Raw genomic sequence first — 19232 nt, 5'->3', positions numbered from 1 at the left:
CTCCTTCTCCAAGACAACACAGTGAAAGTCATTCTTAAGAAAAAGACAGAATTGACGAACGAAGGGAAACATCACTTTACTACCCAAAACATACTGGTTTGAAACAAGTATTTTGATGAGATGCTTTGGAAAGCAAGCCACATTATTCTCTTTTAAGCATGTCTATTCATGTTTTCATGGACTCACATTTCTTTCAGAATTGTTAATTGGGCATTGTGATGAAGCAAGCTGTGAGATTCAACACATTTAAAACTAAATGACAAAAACCAGAATGATTGTTCTGTGTGTTTAACCTGAGCGTCAGGCAGACCCAGGTGCCCCATTTTGGTTGATTTTAAACTTGTCATTATTGAGTGGTTTTAAAGCTTATATAATTATTTAGGTTAAGTAGCTACAATGTCACAAATTATATTATGAATGGGACATATTTACCCAAATATATCCAAATATAATAATTTAAATGGGAACAACAGAAGAAAAATTAGACCCAATCTACTTTTGGCACCTTTTATACAGTTTCATAATAAACTGACAGAATTCCCAATAGGGATAAAGGAGGAAAGAAGGGAAAGTTGTCTTTGGAAAAGAATGAAGATGTTTATTAACTCAGACTGGAAAGAGAAATATGCTTGCATGATGAAGCAAACAGTGCTTAGGTGAGTGTTGGACTGGGTTAATGTTCTTTAAGCACCTAATTAGGATGGTCTTTCAATAGGTTGGAGTAAGCATGCAACCAGTACTGGTACTTTGGTCTGGGAAGACCTATGTATGCTTCATTTCAAAGTATCCCAAGTGAAATTGGTACTAATTGATCTCTGATCCAGTGTCCAAGAGTTCAGTTTCAGCTTACCAGCCCTACAACAGAATGGAGCTTCAGCCATCCACAGAAGGATGTAGAGGTGGCTTTTGCTGATGTGGGACAGGTAGCCAAAAAGGAGTGTTCAACAAGAGGATGAGGATGGACAGAGCTCAGATCAAGGCAACCCCTTCAGGATGACCTTCCTTTCTTTGAGACGCCCCAAGCAGGCCATTTCCCTTACCAAACCGGTCTCCAGAAGAGCCTCATCTGAAGATAGCACTAGCAAATGAGGAAGCATTGCAGATCAGTGCCCTTGAAAATGAACTTGCTGCTCTCCGAGCTCAGATTGCCAAAACCGTGACCCTGCAAAAACACCAAAATCTCATTGCAGTTGATTTAGATTCTACCACACCTGTTACTGCAGGACCACCCTCGGTCCCACCACTTTCCCGATCCCCACTCCCCCGCCCCTCCCCCCACCAGAGCTCCACCAAAGTGTATCTGCTATTGACCTGATGAAAGAGCAAAGAGGTTTGAAAAAAGCCTGTGCTGGAAAGACTCTGGTTAAGAGCAGTCCAAAGAAAACTGATATGCCAAATGTGCTGGAGAGCCTTAAAAATAGGTCCCGTGTGGAACTCTGTGAGTAAAAAGGTGTGAACAGGATATAAAGCCCAAACAGGTGGAAGCTACTGACCCTGCTGTCCTCCTAGCAGAGGCTCTGAAAAAGAAATTTGCTTCTATCTCAAAGGGATACTCAAGGTGAAATTGAAAAAGGAGTTCCACAGTCTGCTTCAGAGCCCACCTCAGAAACAGTGTCGTTTGAGCCTCACATGTTGGAGTACACAGGAAAAATGAAGGCTTTAACTGAAAATGTTTCAACTTCCTAATAAACAGTGATTTGAGAAAAACTCTCCCTGTTCCAGCTGTTGGTTTATTAGGGCTGCTTGGGTAGTAGAAATCAACACTATTTAGTAATACCTGAATTTAGTATTCAGTGGTCTCCTTTAAATCTAATTAGATTCAGCAATAACAAAAGCATTCTAAATTGGGGGGGGTTGTTTGTTTGTTTTGGGGTTTTTTGTGATTTTTTTTTTTGAGAAGTTTAGTTCTGAAGTTTTCTGTAACATGTGTATTCGGACACAACATGTTTTTAATGTACAGTCAGGATGTTTAGGTTTCTAGCCTTGAAAACAATTATATAGATTTCAGAAGAAAGGACATTTGTGGATGTGAGTTTTTAATTCTTAACACTAAATTATCTGTGTGAATGCGTTATATGCATATATTTGGATACAAAAACACTGATTTATCTGTGTGAATGTTTTATATGCACTTATTTAGATACAAAATAGTTTGTAAAATGTAATAATGATGTCAGCAAGGGTATTATTACAATCATTAGTTGTCAGTGATTATTTATTCTTCGATGGAACCAAAGGTATAACACAGGTTGTTGGAGGGAAATCTTTAGGATTAGAACCTTTTTGCCTTGAATAGGGCTTTTACCTTAGATTCTCCCTCATATTTCCTTGGAGATGGAGTTCAAGTAGGAGCCAGATAATGTTCACTGCTGAAAATTCCATAATGCTTTTGTTTAAAGAGAAGTCAAAAACCATGAAAGCTGCTTTTAGTTCGGTGCTATCCAGTGCTGAGAAAGAAAATGTAGTTTTCAAATAGTGAGAAATCAAATTATTGAATTAAATCTATAATAATTGAAAACCAGAATGTACCATTTTCTTTTTTTTTTTCAGTTTGATAAATGGCATCACAAAGATGACTTGTTGCTAAGCTAATACTTAATGGAAATGGCAGTGTAATAGAGTTTTACAATTTTTAATATTGTTCAAATATAGTAGTTTTATAATGAAACATTGAATAGATGAAAGCGTTTTCTGTAAGTTGTTTATCATTGGTCAGAGTGCTGTTATGTTGAATTATATTATGCAGAAAATCTTAGGTGCTATTAGAAAGTGGAGAAGAGGGGCACCTGGGTGGCACAGTCATTAAGCATCTGCCTTCGGCTCAGGGTGTGATCCCAGCGTTCTGGGATCGAGCCCCGCATCAGGCTCCTCCGCTGGGAGCCTGCTTCTTCCTCTCCTACTCCCCCTGCTTGTGTTCCCTCTCTCGCTGGCTGTCTCTCTTTCTGTCAAATAAATAAATAAAATATTTTAAAAAAGGGAAAAAAAGAATGTGAATATCTTATAAAAGAAAAAAAAAAGTGGAGAAGAGCCTTTCTAATTGAAGACTTCCAAGGAATTGCTGTAAGTGATTGCTTGCAAATGTTTGATAAATCTTTCTGGTTTTCTGTATTTCTGTTAAACTCAGCTGTGGTTAATGCCAGAATCTCCTACCATGAGTAAATATCTGGATTTATTTAAATCTAGTAAAACCAAGTAGAGATAGGAAAAGTAGACATTTACTTTTCAGTTATTGAAAATATATGCAATGTTCTCAATATTAGCAAATGTTATTCAGCTTAAATTTAAACTGTGGCTTATTTGACCCATATTGTTGATTTACATTGTTTCTAATTGTTTCATATGACTTAAACATTCTACCTTTAAAAGAAATTCAGAAAATTGGTCAGAATTACATATTTTGACCACCTAAGAAATTTATATTTGTATCAATATTGAATTTTAGTCACTGTTCCAATTGAAGGACGTTATTGTTTTGAAATAAAGCAAACCTGTATTTTCCTGGGGGGGGGAAGAGTTTCTCTCTGCCTCTGCCCCTCCCCACCCGGCTGGTATCCCTGATACCAGTTTAGTTGAACTTGAAGTTTATCTTCTGCCCTTCTATTCTATCAGTATAATTGCGTGCAGCTTAGTTCAGTACTTAATAAATACCGTTATTTAATTTCAGTTTGTAGTTACTGAATGTTATGATGAAAGATTGAATACAGTCCAGCCTTTTGGATTAGATTCCAAAGCAAAGAAATTTACTAACAAACACTGTTAGCTTCCAAAAGAGAATTTCAAAGTCAAGTCCTATAGCCATAATACACACTATAAATTTTCATGCCATTTAGAAGACAAAAAAAAGAGCCCAAACTTTCTCTTTCTTACCCATGTTCCACAGCATGACAAAAACCATGAATCACGGTAAGGGAGGAAAATTGAACCGGGTGCCAGGAATATGAAATTCTACTACATCTTTTGTGTATTACTATTCTCGCTTTGCTTTCATTTATATCATACTTTTTGATTTTCCTCTGAACTCTTTGGCAGATACTATTCTCATGTTGATGCTTCCTCCATATGTTACATCTGAGTGTTGGAAATTCTCCTGCATCTTCTACTCCTTTCCTTTCTTCCCTTAGTGATTAATATATTCCATGCCTTTAAATGCTGTATAAATACTGAATATTCACATATTTATATATGGACAATTTATAGCTTTCTCAAATTTGGCACTCTCAAACTACACTCTTAATCCAGCCTCCAAACTGATCCTGCCTAGGCCTCCAAAATTGGCATCACACTCCTCCAGTTAGAGCATCAAATAGCATCTTTACATATCTTCTTGATTTCACTCCTGGCCCCCTCATATCTGTTTTCCACACGCCATCCACAGATATTCTCAAAAACTGACTAATTGAACCATGTCATTCTGCTGAATAAATCCTGTGAAAGCTTTCTAGTGACTTCAAATAAAAGTGATTTAGAAGTTGTTTTTGAGCAGAACCCTTCACACCTTTCCAAACACATGTTGTTCCTTTCTCCCCTGGTTCCTCTACACTTAAGCCCATTTGCTTCCTTTCATTTTCTAAAACACATGGAGCTCTTTCTCGGCCCAGGCTTTTTACCTGTGCCCTTTCCTCTAATTCAAACACTTGCCACGTGCCTTCACAAGGCTACTCTGGCTACACTTCACAGTTAAATACTCTTGGTCAGAGAAATGCTCCCCTTTTTAATTTAATTTAATCTTTTTTGTTTAATTAGGCTCCACTCCCAGCATGGAGCCCAACACAGAGCTTGAACCCTCAACCCTGAGATCAAGAACTGAGTTGAGATCAAGAGTTGGATGCTTAACCAACTGAGCCACACACGTGCCCAGAGAAATGCCCTTTTAAATTGCACCCATTCAAGAATCATCACTATTGTCTACCTTCATATTCTATTCATGCATTTATGATACTTGTTGCAACGTATTGTCTACCTTCCTGACCATAAGCTTCACGAGGATGTGAACTAGAGCTGATGACTTGTAAGTACAGTTCTCACTTAGCACAGTTTCTCACATGGTGGAAGAACTTCTCATAAAAAATGATTAAATGTTGTCCCACCTCTTTAATACATTATTATCCCACCTCTTTACATTATCCCACCTCTTTAATAATATTTTACATTATCCCACCTCTTTAATAATATTTTCCTTTTAAAAAAAACTCTGTTCTATTAGATATATTCTTGTGGGACTATTTTCTTTTTTTAAAGATTTTATTTATTTATTTGACAGAGACAGCCAGCAAGAGAGGGAACACAAGCAGGGGCAGTGGGAGAGGAAGAAGCAGGCTCCTACCGGAGGAGCCTGATGTGGGGCTCGATCCCAGAATGCTGGGATCACGCCCTAAGCTGAAGGCAGACGCTTAACGACTGCACCACCCAGGCGCCCCTCTTGTAGAACTATTAATCAGATGATTTTTATTCCTGTAAGCAAAAAGTAGACACACAGCAGAAGTTAGGGTGATCAAATATTCCCTTTCTGGAATTTATATCATTAACAACAACAACAAAAAGTGGTAGAAAATAAACGAATTTGTTTTAATTGATAACATCCTTATGAAATTGTTTAGTACTTCCTTCTTAGGTACTATAGTTACCCTGGTTTCTATCCATGTTCCACTGGTCTTTTTTTTTTTTTTAATTCTATGATCATCTAAGTGTCCTACCTTTATTTTCCATTATGGGTTTTATTAGCCAGGGTCAGTTGAAATTATTTTGTTGCAACAGCAAACCATCTGAAGTGGCTTTCTCAGAAACATTTATTTTCTCACTTTAAGTCAGGTTCTAAGATAATACAGCTCCAGGTTTGGTTAGTTTAGTGGCTCAGTGCTACCATCAAAGACCAAGGTGTATTCCATATTTCTTTTCTGCCACCCTCACTGAATTATTCTGTTTTCCTCAAGGTTACAATATGTCTGCAGAAGCAACAAATATAGTTGGCCCTTGAACAACATGGGAGATAGGAGCACAGAGCCCTGCAGAGCTGAAAATCTGTATGACTTTCAGCTCCCTGAAAACTTAACTACTAGTAGGCTACTGTTGACCAGGCTTTACCAATAACATAAACAGTTGATTAACATATTTTGTATATGTACTATACACTGTGTTCCTGAAATTAAAAAAAAAAAAAAACTGGAGAAAAAAATATTATGAAAATAATAAAAAAGAGAAAATATATTTATAATATTACATGTATATTTATTGAAAAAAAATCCACATACAAGTGAGGAAGGCCAAGCCAGACCAGGGGTAGCTGCGGTGGTGGGCCTGGTGCTGGGGTGGCAGTGCTCCACAGCCAGGTGGCCTTGGTTTAGCAGCAGCAGCTGCTGGGCAGATCCATCAGCATTGAAAGCAGCTGGAGGAATAGTACCACTGCCCAATTTGCCTGAAGGGGTACCCCCAGCTCCTGGCCATCACCTTGCAGGCACATAGGAGCACCCTGGGGAATACTGCCTCAGGGAAGGGTCCCCACCCAGTCCCTGTTTAAGATCAGTTTGGAGGTTGGATTAAGAGTTTAGTTTGAGAGTACCAAATCTGAGAGAAATATATGTGAATATTCAGTATTTATACAGCATTTAAAGGCATGGAATATATTAATCACTAAGGGAAGAAAGGAAAGGAGTAGAAGATGCAGGAGAATTTCCAACACTCAGATGTAACATATGGAGGAAGCATCAACATGAGAATAGTATCTGCCAAAGAGTTCAGAGGAAAATCAAAAAGTATGATATAAATGAAAGCAAAGCGAGAATAGTAATACACAAAAGATGTAGTAGAATTTCATATTCCCGGCACCCGGTTCATTTTTCCTCCCTTACCCTGATTCAAGGCTTTTGTCATGCTGTGAAACATGAGTAAGAGAGAAACTCTTGGCTCTCTTTTTGTCTGCACAAGGGCTGGTCTGCAGCCCTGCCCAGTCCCGGGGGTTGCTGATAAATTTGGTGGGCCTCTATGGGTAATCAGAAGCGCCAGATGTGACCTTTGCTCCAGCCACCTTCCATTTGGTCCTGTGGAGACTGAGGTGGGGGGAGTAGTTGTAAATAAATGCTTGTGGCTTTTGCTGTCAACATTTTTTTTTTAAAGATTTTATTTATTTACTTGAGAGACAGAGTGAGCGAGAGAGAGAGCACAGGAGCAGGGGCAGAGGGAGAGGGAGAAGCAGGCTCCCCTGCTGAGCAGGGTGCTCGAGGCAGGGCCTGATCTCAGGACCGCAGGACCATGACCAGAGCTGAAGGCAGATGCTCAACAGACTGAGCCACGCAGGCGCCCCTGCTGTCAACTCTTAAAAATAAAAGAAACAAAACAACAATAACAACAAACCTCATATAAATAGACCGATGGTGTCTAGACCCATGTTTCTTAAGGGTCATCTATATATGACCCAAACTTTACACACATATAGCCTAAGGAGTGTCTGTATATCTTCATACTCAAAATTCCAAAACCAAAAAAAGACCAAACCTTTTTAAGAGCAGGGCAAATTTTCCCCAAATTTAATAATGACAGACTTTCCTCACATTTCATTGGCCAGCATTGGATAGATAACAGATTCTTTTAAGACAGTCACTTCATGAGAAATTATGTGGTTTGATTGACTTACAATAATCAAACATTGATGGTGCCGTAAAATTATTCATTAGGCTTAAGGAAGAATGTAAAGAGATGAAAAATTTTCTCTCTATAGATTTGGAAACACAACTCTTTTCAACTTCTATCAAAATCAAAATAAATGTACCTCTCAGCTTACTGGGTTGAGAGCATTGCTTTGTGTTGCATGATGTTAAAACATCATGGATAAACTATGTGATAGAATTTCAGGTTCTCTCTTTTTTTCTTTTACTAAATGCATAGCATTTGATGAGTTAATGAGTCCTTTGGTGGGCAGTTTTCTGATTTGGAAAATGAGTAGATGGCACTAGCAATATTTAAGTATCCTTTCATAAACATTCTCTAAGTTTAGAGCTCAATCTTTGTACTGAACTGCAAAGTCCATTTATGATTTCTGTATTCATATTCTTATTCCTTCTCCCTTGGCTCCCAACATTAAATTAAATTAAAATGTTAAAATTCCTGTGTTTGTTCAGAGCCAAAGATTATATGGTGACTTATTCCAACTCACTCTTTTTGTAGATGAAGACTGTATACAGGGATAAAAGAGAAATTACTTCATCCACATACGGGTACTGTAAATTATTGTTTATAAATTTGGAAATATAAATACTACTTACATGCTACTCTTAGAGAAAAGTTCTTTATTCTTGAAGGCAAAATATGTTGCTCTTGTTTACTCTTTACCATAAATTGTTTTTACAGTCTTGAAAAATGAATCAGCAGAAAAGCATATTGCTTATTTATAAGGATATAGCTCAATTAATTGACCCTCAGGAAGCTTCCTCTAGTCATTCAAACAGAATTCATTCTCTGACTTTGTCTTATGTCTGATTTGAAGTCTTGGTACAGATCCTTGAAATTGAAGACTAAAGTTTATTCCTCTTTTGATTTATAAAATCATGTCAAATATTTTCCACTATGTTCCACAACCCCTTGGGTTAGGATATAAGTAGATATTAAGTACTCTACTTTAGATTATTTTGGTACTTTCCAATATAATCATTTTGCTTTGTTTTGTTTTGAGGTAAAAACTTTTTTGAAGCTGTGTTTAGATGTACTGTGAGGTTCAATTTTCAATCAATATAATTACCATCGGTGTTTTGATTAGTTAAGTTAAAATGCACAAAAACAAAGTAACCATACTTCCACAGACTTCTAATCAGCTAGAGAAGGAAATTGAAAATATTAACAAGAAAAGGCATTGGTTAATTAAGCAGCCCACTATCTTGGTCATAAAGAGAAGGTGATACAATAGAGTTTCCAAGGAGGGCTTTCAGGATACTTGTTGTTGCTAAAGGTAGAGAGTTATTATGCAAGCAGATTATGTAAATGCAATTAGAGACTCAATGAAAAATGGATGAGTTGAGAGATGAATTTATGAAAGCCACTAATCCATTCACATTGTCAGCATTATTTGGCTTATACCTCACAACAGCTTTGTGAGTTAATATCACTCAAAGGAATAAAAGGGTTTGTCCAGTTAATACATGATGAAACAGAAATTTGCACCTAGCTCTACCTGATTCTAATGCCTAAGCAACCTGTAATTGGTCCAATAAACTGTTGCACAGTAGTACTGAGAAAGCAATGGAGTTGACCTCTGGAAACAGAAAGGCATTTCTAAAATATCAGTGTAGTTCATCATGGTCAACTCTCTTTGGCTTCCATGTCATTACCTAATATTAAACCGTTATGGTTATTAGGAAAATAATCATATTGTTAAGACTATATTGGAAAAATAAAGATTGGAAATCATTCCCCAAGTTTGGAGAACAGGTGATGGGTAGTGTCCTAAAATTCAACCAAAGAGTGGGTTTACAAAAATGAAATTCAGAGTTGAGACAATTAAGACTAGATAAAGTGCTCACTGAAAAAATGAGCTATTAGTTGAGTGATTAAAAGAAGTATGGAGGTTCCTCTGGAAGTTAAAAATAGAGCTACCCCACAACCCAGCAATTGCACTACTAGGCATTTACCCCAAATATACAAATGCAGTGATCCAAAGAGACACCTGCACCCCAAAGTTAATAGCAGCAGTGGCCACAATAGCCAAACTGTGGAAAGAGCTGAGATATCCATCGACACATGAATGGTAAAGAAGTGTGATAATAGAATATTACTCAGCCATCAAAAAGGATGATTATGTACCATTTACATTGACATCAATGGAACTGGAGAATATTATGCTAAGCGAAATAAGTCAATTAGAGAAAGACAATTATCATATGATTTCATTCATATTTGGAATATAAGAAACAGTGCAGAGGATCACAGGAAAAGGGAGGGAAAACTGAATGGGAAGAAATCAGAGAGGGAGGCAAACCATGAGAGACTCTTAACTATAGGAAACAAACAGAGTTGCTGGAGGGGATAACTGGAGGGGGGTACTAAGAGGTGGGGGTGGGATAACTGGGTGATGGGCATTAAGAAGGACACATAATGTGAGGAGCACTGGGTGTTATATGCAAATGATGAATAACTGAATTCTACATCTGAAACTAGTGATGTACTATATGCTGGCTAATTCAATTTAAACTAAAAAAAAAGATCATGGATCACTTCAACAAAGCTTTTTGAGAAAATGATAGTTGAGACAGAAATCTATATTTTACGGAATAATTGGAGAGAAAGACCAGAAAGAGTACATAATATCATTCACATGAAAGTATTTATAACAATTTTATCTTTCAATTAATAATTTTGCTCAGTCAAAAAAAGATGAATTGCAAATTGAGTGACTTGAGATGCATGAAAGATGAAACAGGATTAAGGAAGACATAGTAATAGTGTGCAGGTAGGAAGAGATACTTAAAGAGTAGGGATGAACCATCTTCACTATAAATGTGGATGAAAACAGAAAATAATTGCACATAATAAAATATAAATAAATTTTAGAAAAGAAAATAATTGGTGAGAATTCAGAACATTTTAAAAGGAAGAAAATTAGGAAAAAAATATCTGTCAGATGAAATCGGTCTTCATGATAGACAGTATAATCATCAATGAAATGAAAGGAGGAGGGGTGAGATGTATTTTGGGTAGACTAGAGAAGGTCTGAAGTAGTTATACAGTGAAACAGGAGTGAGTCAATTCAAGGTGAGAAAAGCATCACTAAGCAGTTTAAGCAAGCTATTTGATATATGAACTTGTCAATTTCCTCCAAAAAGTAATCCTAAAATTTCTCTTGATTTCATTATAAACTGTAGAAATTTAACTCTATAAGAATGTGGAATGAAAGAGTGTACTCAGTATGGTTCAGCTTCAGATAGACAACCCTCCATAGAGAACTTAATGCAAGGATAGTTCCAGACGACAAAGAAAGCTTTTGTTCCATATCGCCTAAGGATTGAAAAATATGTGACCCAATGCTGGTCTTTGAGGCAGTCCACAGTTTATCTTAATACACCTGACTTCTTTTGGTTCACATTATGCCCTTCTGCTTATGTTCCAGATGCCCTAAGCCCCCATCAGCTTAAACTATGTGAGGTCAGCTAAAATGCTCCATGATGGATATATTTGCTCCTGCCACCCACACAATCCAGAAGCCTCTTCATATCCCACCCCATCCATTAAGCAGAACAATAATCTTCAAACAACATTCTCAGACAACTCTCTTTTATTGATGCTTTATTGATTTCCTAACCAGATATAAACTCTCATTTGAATATACACACCATTTTTCATTTTTAATTGTCACTTTAAACCCTCAAGTTTAGTGATATGTGACTCTATCTGTTGCTCTCCACCTCCACCTTCTCCCACATGGCTCAACATCTGAACAATAAAGTATCTTGATCACTTCTGAATCCTCAATAAATACTTACTGAATTGTCATTATGTTTCTCAATATTCTTCACTAATTGCACTAATATTCATTCCTCCTTCATTTGTTTTCTGTCTCCCTAAATATTTCATTCTATTTACTCACCTGACTTCTTAATAAATATATTGAACATGAGAGAAAAACATCTGTGGTTTCTAATATCTCTCTCTGACTGTTGAAATTGCATTTATTTAAATGCTTTTAGCAGCTTTTATGGTTTCTCAAAAGCTTTCAAGTTAGGTAACCAAGTTTCAATCCAAAATAGCCAAAGCTTAATTTATCAATACAATCTTCAGACAAATATATTCTTTCTATAAATCTGTTCCTGTTAGATGAATTATCTTATATTTAAGAAATATTTAAGTAAATCCATGAAAATAGCTTATGAATGGAAATTGTGGAAATTTTCTTTTTATTAATTTCATTGCCATTTTTTAGATAGAAAACACTGCTACTTTACATGAAAAATTATAATCTGAAAGCTAATGATCATGCAGTAAGATTTTCAATGAACAATCTATAGTTCACATAATACCAATGGAATTTTTAAAATAAGTATATGGGGTAAGGAGAAAAAGTATTTTACAAACTTCTCAAAACTAAATATGTAATTATATTTGCATGTCTATTTTTGTAAGAATCAAGAGGAACATATCAGAATGTGATTTTTTTTTTTAATCATATGCTTCTGGGGTGCCTGGATAGCTCAGTTGGTTAAATGACCAACTCTTGATTTCAGCTCAGGTCAGAGTCTCAGGGTTGTGAAACTGAGCCCCATGTAGGCTCTGCACTGGGCGTGGAGCCTAAGATTCTCTCCCTCCTTCTTCCTCTGCCCCTCCCCAGACTTAAAAAAAATTCATGGTCTTTAAAAAAAAAAAAGAATTCTTAAACACTTCCGCTATTTTTTTTGTATTTTTTAAAGTTTTTATTTAAATTCCAGTTAACTGTGTAATATTTTTTTATTTTTTTTATTTTTTTTAAAGATTTTATTTATTTTTTCGACAGAGATAGAGACAGTCAGTGAGAGAGGGAACACAAGCAGGGGGAGTGGGAGAGGAAGAAGCAGGCTCATAGCCGAGGAGCCTGATGTTGGGGCTCGATCCCATAACGCCAGGATCACGCCCTGAGCCGAAGGCAGACGCTTAACCGCTGTGCCACCCAGGCGCCCCGTAATATTTTTTTAATATTTTATTTATCCATTAGAGAGAGAGAGAGAGAGAATGCAGGAGCACACAAGCAGGTGGAGGGGCAGAGGGAGAAGGAGAAGCAGACTCCCCACTGAGCAGAGAGCCTGACATGGAGCTCTACCCCAGGACCCTAGGATCATGATCTGAGTCGAAGGCAGATGCTTAACTGACTGAGCCACTCAGGCTCCCCAACAAACAGTGTAATATTAGTGTCAGGTGTACAATTAGTAATTCAATACTTCCATACATCACGCAGTGCTTTTCACAAATGCATTCCTTAATCCTCGTCACCTATTTAACCCATCCCCACACATATCCCCTCTGGTAGCCATCATTTGTTCTCTATAGTTAAGAGTCTGTTTCTTGGTTTGCCTCTCTCTCTCTTTTATCCCTTTGCTCATTTGTTTTGTTTCTTAAATTCCACATATGAGGGAAATCATGATTTGTCTTTCTCTGACTTGTTTTGCTTAGCATAATACTCTCTAGCTCCATCCATGTCATTGCAAATGGCAAGATTTCATTCTTTTTTATGGTGGAGTAATATTCCTCAGTGTGTGTGTGTGTGTGTGTGTGTGCACGTGCACACACATCTTCTTTATCCATTCATTAAGGGATGGACACTTAGGTTGTTTCCTAATTTGACTATTGTTTATAACGCTGCTATAAACATTAGGGTGTATGTATCCACTTGAATTAGTATTTTTGTATTCTTTGGGTAGATACCTAATAGTGCAATTTCTGGGTCATAGGATATTTCTATTTTAAACTTTTTTTAAAAGAACCTTAGAAGAGTGACTCCGCCAGTTTGCATTCCCACCAACAGTGCACAAGTGTTCCCCTTTCTCCATATCCTCACTAACACCTGCTGTTACTTGTCTCGTTGAAAGCCATTCTAACAGGTGTGAGGTAGTATCTCATTGTAGTTTTGATTTGTATTTCCCTGATGATTAGTGATGATATCTTTTTATGTGTCTGTTGGAAGTAAAATTTTCACTATTTGCAGATAATATGATACTATATATAACCCCCCACCAAAAAAAGAAAACCCAAAAGACTCCACCAAAAAACGCTAGAGCTGATAAACAAATTTAGTAAAGTTGCAGAATACAAAATCAATGTACAGAAATCTGTTGCATTTCAATACACAACTAATGAAGGAGCAAAGAGAAATTAAGGAATCAATCTCACTTATAATTGCCTCTAAAGCAATGAGATACCTAACATGACCTAACATAGGTCAAAGACCTGTACACTGAAAACTATGAAACATTGATGAAAGAAATTGAAGATGACACAAAGAAATGGAAAAACATTCCATGCTCATGGATTGGAAGAACAAATATTGTTTAAATGTTTATACTACCCAAAGCAATCTACACTTTAAATGTAATCCTTATCAAAATACCAATAGTATTTTTCACAGAGCTAGAACAAAAAAATCCTAAAATTGGTATGGAACCACAAAAGACCCTGAATACCCAAAGTAACCTTGAAAAAGAAGAGCAAAGCTGGAGGCATCACAATTCTGGACTTCAAGCTATATCACAAAGCCATAGGGATCAAAACAGTATGATACTGGGACACAAATAGATATCACAGATTGATAGAACAGAATAGAAAACCCAGAAATGAACCCACAACTATATGGTCAATTAATCTTCAACAAAGTAGGAAAGACTATCCAATGCAAAAAAGAATGTCTCTTCAACAAATGGTGTTGGGAAAACCAGACAGCAACATGCAAAAGAATGAAACTGCTCTACCATTTTTTAAAAACCAAAAAGTATAAAACACACATACAATATTTTTTGGTTGGGAAAATGTTATAAAGATGTTTATATATTCAAGTTTAGCCATAAAAAATGAAATCTTGCCATTTGCAACTAATGGATGGAACTAGAGGGTGTCATGCTAAGGGAAATAAGCCAACCGGAGAAAGACCATTATCATATAATGTCGCTGATATGTGGAATTTAAGAAACGAAACAGAGGATCATAGGGGAAGAGATGAAAAAAATAAAACAAGATGATTTCAGAGAGGGAGAAATCATAAGAGACTCTTAAGCACAGGAAACAAACTGAGGGTTGCTGTAAGGGAGAGAGGTGGGGCGATGGGGTAACTGGGTGATAGCACATGATGTGATGAGCACTGGGTATTATGTAAGACTGATGAATCACTGACCTCTACCTCTGAAACCAACAATACATTATATGTCAATTGAATTTAAATAAAATTTTAAAAAACTCATATATTCAAGGTTAGGATTGTGTTATTATACTTTTTCATTATATTTGAATAAGAGATACAACTAATTTCATGTGCTTGTGACAGTATTTTCAATGTTTTCTATTTATCCTATTTTTTAACACTGACGTCTGTACAGAAAGCACAGTAAAAGAAAAGAACATCTGTGAGATAAATTACATTCCATAATCATCTTTGATTCTTTGTCCTAAAAAGTCTAAAATATGTGGAAAAGTGTGCCATGTTTTATGCGAGAGCTAAATTTTGATTACTAGAGGTCCCTTTATTATCTCCTTGAGAGTTCTACGAGACTTCAAATCATACTTCACCATTTTCTATCCTATCAGGTTACCTGGTTCCAAGGAATACCTTGGAAGTATTCCTCTTTAAATACTGACAGTAGGATGTGAAATTTTCTGGACCAACTTATATGGCAAGCAAGAATTTGTCATTTTCCATTTGGTCTTTTGGTCAAAGTTGAAACTAACATACAATTAATAAATCAAAAGTAGGAATTAAATGTATACCTCATATATATTGAGGCTACATTAGAAAGTGGAAGATGAATCATAGTTGTATATAAATGTAGTATAGGTGAAATATAATGGGTTGAAGGAGAAGATTTATGTTTGGGTTTCATTTTGTCTGTTTTTGCCCTTTAAAAGGTACTGTCATCATTCAGCTATAGACTTAAAAATCAGGTGTTTTTTTCATGCTGAACTTTACATTCCCCGGGACTTATTTATTTTATAACTGGAAGTTTGTATCTTTTAACCACCTTTATCCATTTTACCCAAATAAGGGTTTTTAATGAGGATAAAATATTTAGTAAAACAGTGCTTCGTAAATGTCAAAATGAAATACAATGGTATTTGTCTTTATACCACATGAGGAGTCAGTAGGTGATGTGCTTCATTTTATTTGATTAAATTACTAAATGTTCGAGAATGCTTGGAAGCCTTGTACTTGCAGGAATGTCTGGGAATGTGACTAATTCAGGGATCCACTGAATAAGATTGCCTAGAAGGATATTCAATTCTTTAAAACTTGTGCCATTTTGGGAACTCCTTTCTTTGTACGTATTTATTGTAAGATCTTCTGTCTATTCACCAAATTAACAGGCTGTTGCTCAGACAATCTTGACTGATCACTCATTTCAGAACAATGATAGAATAATACTTTATTGTATCAGCACTCATTGAGTCATTCATTCGTTTATTTATTCATTCGTTCATTCATTCTTTCATTCAATTCTTTGATAGATGCTCACTCTGAAATGGAATAAACCCTAGGAAATATATAGCAATGAGCAAAGTCCCTAAAGATCCACAGAGTGCTTTTCACTACACCAACGTTCATTCCACTGGGGGTAAAATAGAGGATGTGAATTAAGACACAGAAGAAAGGAGTCAAGTCTAGTCCCTTTTGTGGTGTAATTCTGAAGAACACTCCTGTTATCTATAATGTGATTTGTAAGTCATTTAAGTTTTGGTTTTTTTTTTTTAAAGATTTTTTGATTTCTTTATTCGACGGAGATAGAGACAGCCAGCAAGAGAGGGAACACAAGCAGGGGGAGTGGGAGAGGAAGAAGCAGGCTCATAGAGGAAGAGCCTAATGTGGGGCTCGATCCCATAACGCTGGGATCATGCCCTGAGCCGAAGGCAGACGCTTAACCGCTGTGCCACCCAGGCGCCCCTGTAAGTCATTTAAGTTTTAAGGAAAACTTAAAATTCAGTAAGTGGGGATCCTTGACATATATCAGAATCATTTTGAAATGTGTAGCCTCTCTCTAGTATGGATAATTGTTACAAGTCATTATCTATATTAGTATTCCATGGCAAGTTTATCTATCCATCTTGTGACTATCAATCAAAAACTCAGATGGACAATAATTGCTCATTGCTTTATTTGTTTTACTAAAGTAGAATTTAATCCCCATTCCCCAGAGCCTATAAAAAAGAAAATGTTAACCATTTTAGTGTCACCACCACACCAGTTATCTTAAAATTTCCTAAGTTCTCTATGATTTGTCAAAGCTTCAGAATGCTTGAAGATGTCTACCACATCTATGGGTCAACTTACGGGTGGGATGAGTGAATTTGAGGTTGATTATCAATAGAATTTGTTACACTGGAGTAAGTTTGGCTTAAATAAAAAAAATTAAAAACTACAATCGTATGGCTGACATAATTTACTCAATATAAGATTATATGTGGTAAAATGGCTACACCTAAGGTTAATATTGCGATATTTGTTTACTTTTTAATGAATATATAAAAAAGTTTCTATTAAAAACAAAGAAGTATTTACCTTATAGAAAAGGTTTAAGAAAACCTCACAATCCTCAACATCAAAATGAGTGATATCAGAACATTATAATACTAGTTAACATCAATGGCACTTTTACATGGAAACGTTTCATGCTGATTTGTTATATGTTTTACATACCAATTATTAACTGATATTTAGTATTTATAAGGGAATATTCTACAAAATCGAAAGTAAAAAAAGGTTAAACTGACTTAAGTTTTTTTTTTTCTTCTATAATCTCCACACCCAGTGTGGAACCCCAACATGGGGAGATCAAGACCTGAGCTGAGATCAAGAGTTGGACGCTTAACTGACTGAACCATCCAGGCACCCCAAGGATATTTCTTATATAGGGTGAAAGTTATTTAATATTGTAAGTATAATTAAAATCATAGAGCAAAAAATACAAAGCTTTTTATAATTGAAATTTTGTTGTTTCTTATTAGTTTGGAAACTAGTTTGGTTACATCATGGATTCATTTCCATTTTTGAACTTTTTAAAATCTCTAAATATATGTAAATAATGTATAAATTTATACTCGTAAAGATATTTCTAGGTATCGACAATTAGAAAATTATATTTGCATATGTTTATTGTATATTCCAGGTAAACGATTCTGTAAAATTACACTTTTTTCTTTTTCATTTCCTTGGAGTTTTAAACTTTTAAAAATTTGAGTCTAGTTGACATACAATGTGTTTTGTTAGGTTTGGGTGTAAATATAGTGTTTCAATTTCTCTGTACCTTTTGCTATCTCACCACAAATGTGGCTACGATTGTCACCAAACAACACTATTACAGCAGCACTGATTATATTCCCTATGCTGTGCCTTTTATTTGCATGACTTATTCATCCCATAACTGGAAGCCTGTATTTCCCACTCCCCTTCATTGATTTTGCCCTTCCCTCACTCCCTTCCCCTCTGGCAACCATCAATTTGTTCTCTGTATTTACAGATCTGATTCTGCTTTTTGTTTATTCATTTGTCTTTCTTTTTCTTTTTTCGAATTCCACATATGAGTGAACTTATATGGTATTTGTCTTTATCAGTCTGATTTATTTCACTTATCATAATACCCTTTAGGTCTAGCCATGTTGTTTTCTTAAGGGTACAAGTACATGTCATGTACTCATATGTACGTAAAAGATTTTGGTCAGTAAAACAAAAAATATTCTGTCACATATGAATTTATTTATTGATTTTCATCTAATTGACAGTCTGAGAGAATACACATGGTGTCAGTAAGTCCAATTTAGAAATTTCTGGTATATTTCAAAAGTTAATAAACAATTCAAACCTTTTTTTGGTAGAAAAAGTGTTTTTTAATATAATTTTTATTATAATGCAGTTACAGATAATGATAAAATGGATGACTTTCCCACCTCCCAGCCAAGGCTAAACAGGCAGTTGTGAAGTCCTTGATTTTTATCTGAAAACTAATTAGAAGAAATCTCATCAAATCATTCTTACTTTTTTTTTTAAACTCTCCGAGCTGGTAATTATCCTTTAATCAAGTGGACAATACTAGATGCTATAATAAAGATCAAAGTGACACATTTTTTTTTATTTTTAATGTTACTTTTTTCTTTTAATTTTGTAATTAGACAAGCCTTATCTTTAAAAGTGATGAATTTGCTTCATATTTTAGGAGCTAATAAAGACTGTAGAGAAAAATACTATCATGATTTATAAACATTTTTAATAGTTTACATGAAAAGAAAATACTTATATTGAAGTAGAATTAAATTTAATGAGTGATATATATGTGGAAGTCAAATAATAAAATAAATGTTAAAGAAACATAAATAGTAGCATATGTACAACCTCTTTTATTCATTTTCTTGCATTGAAGATCTATTATGTCTCATGCATCTTTTTTAAATATTTTGCTCATAAGAGTAAAATGAGACAAAGTTATAAAACAAAGTCTCTTAGACATGCATTCCAGTGGGTTGAGAAAAATACTAAGCAAAGGAAAAATCTTACAAAGAATTAAAATAGAGTGAAGTAGTCGAGACACGGTGAA

The 19232-nt window shown here is 35.5% G+C and overlaps 1 pseudogene; it reads left to right on the top strand.

The window, feature by feature from the left end:
• The first annotated feature begins 676 nt into the window (after positions 1 to 676).
• Positions 677 to 1686, top strand: LOC100468450 (annotated as a pseudogene).
• The last annotated feature ends 17546 nt before the right edge of the window (positions 1687 to 19232 follow it).

The sequence above is a fragment of the Ailuropoda melanoleuca genome, chromosome 1, assembly GCF_002007445.2.
Source record: "Ailuropoda melanoleuca isolate Jingjing chromosome 1, ASM200744v2, whole genome shotgun sequence".
In the NCBI taxonomy this organism is placed as follows: Eukaryota; Metazoa; Chordata; class Mammalia; order Carnivora; family Ursidae; genus Ailuropoda; species Ailuropoda melanoleuca.
Note: the sequence above shows the minus strand (reverse complement) of the source record. Positions and strands in the feature narration are given on the sequence as shown.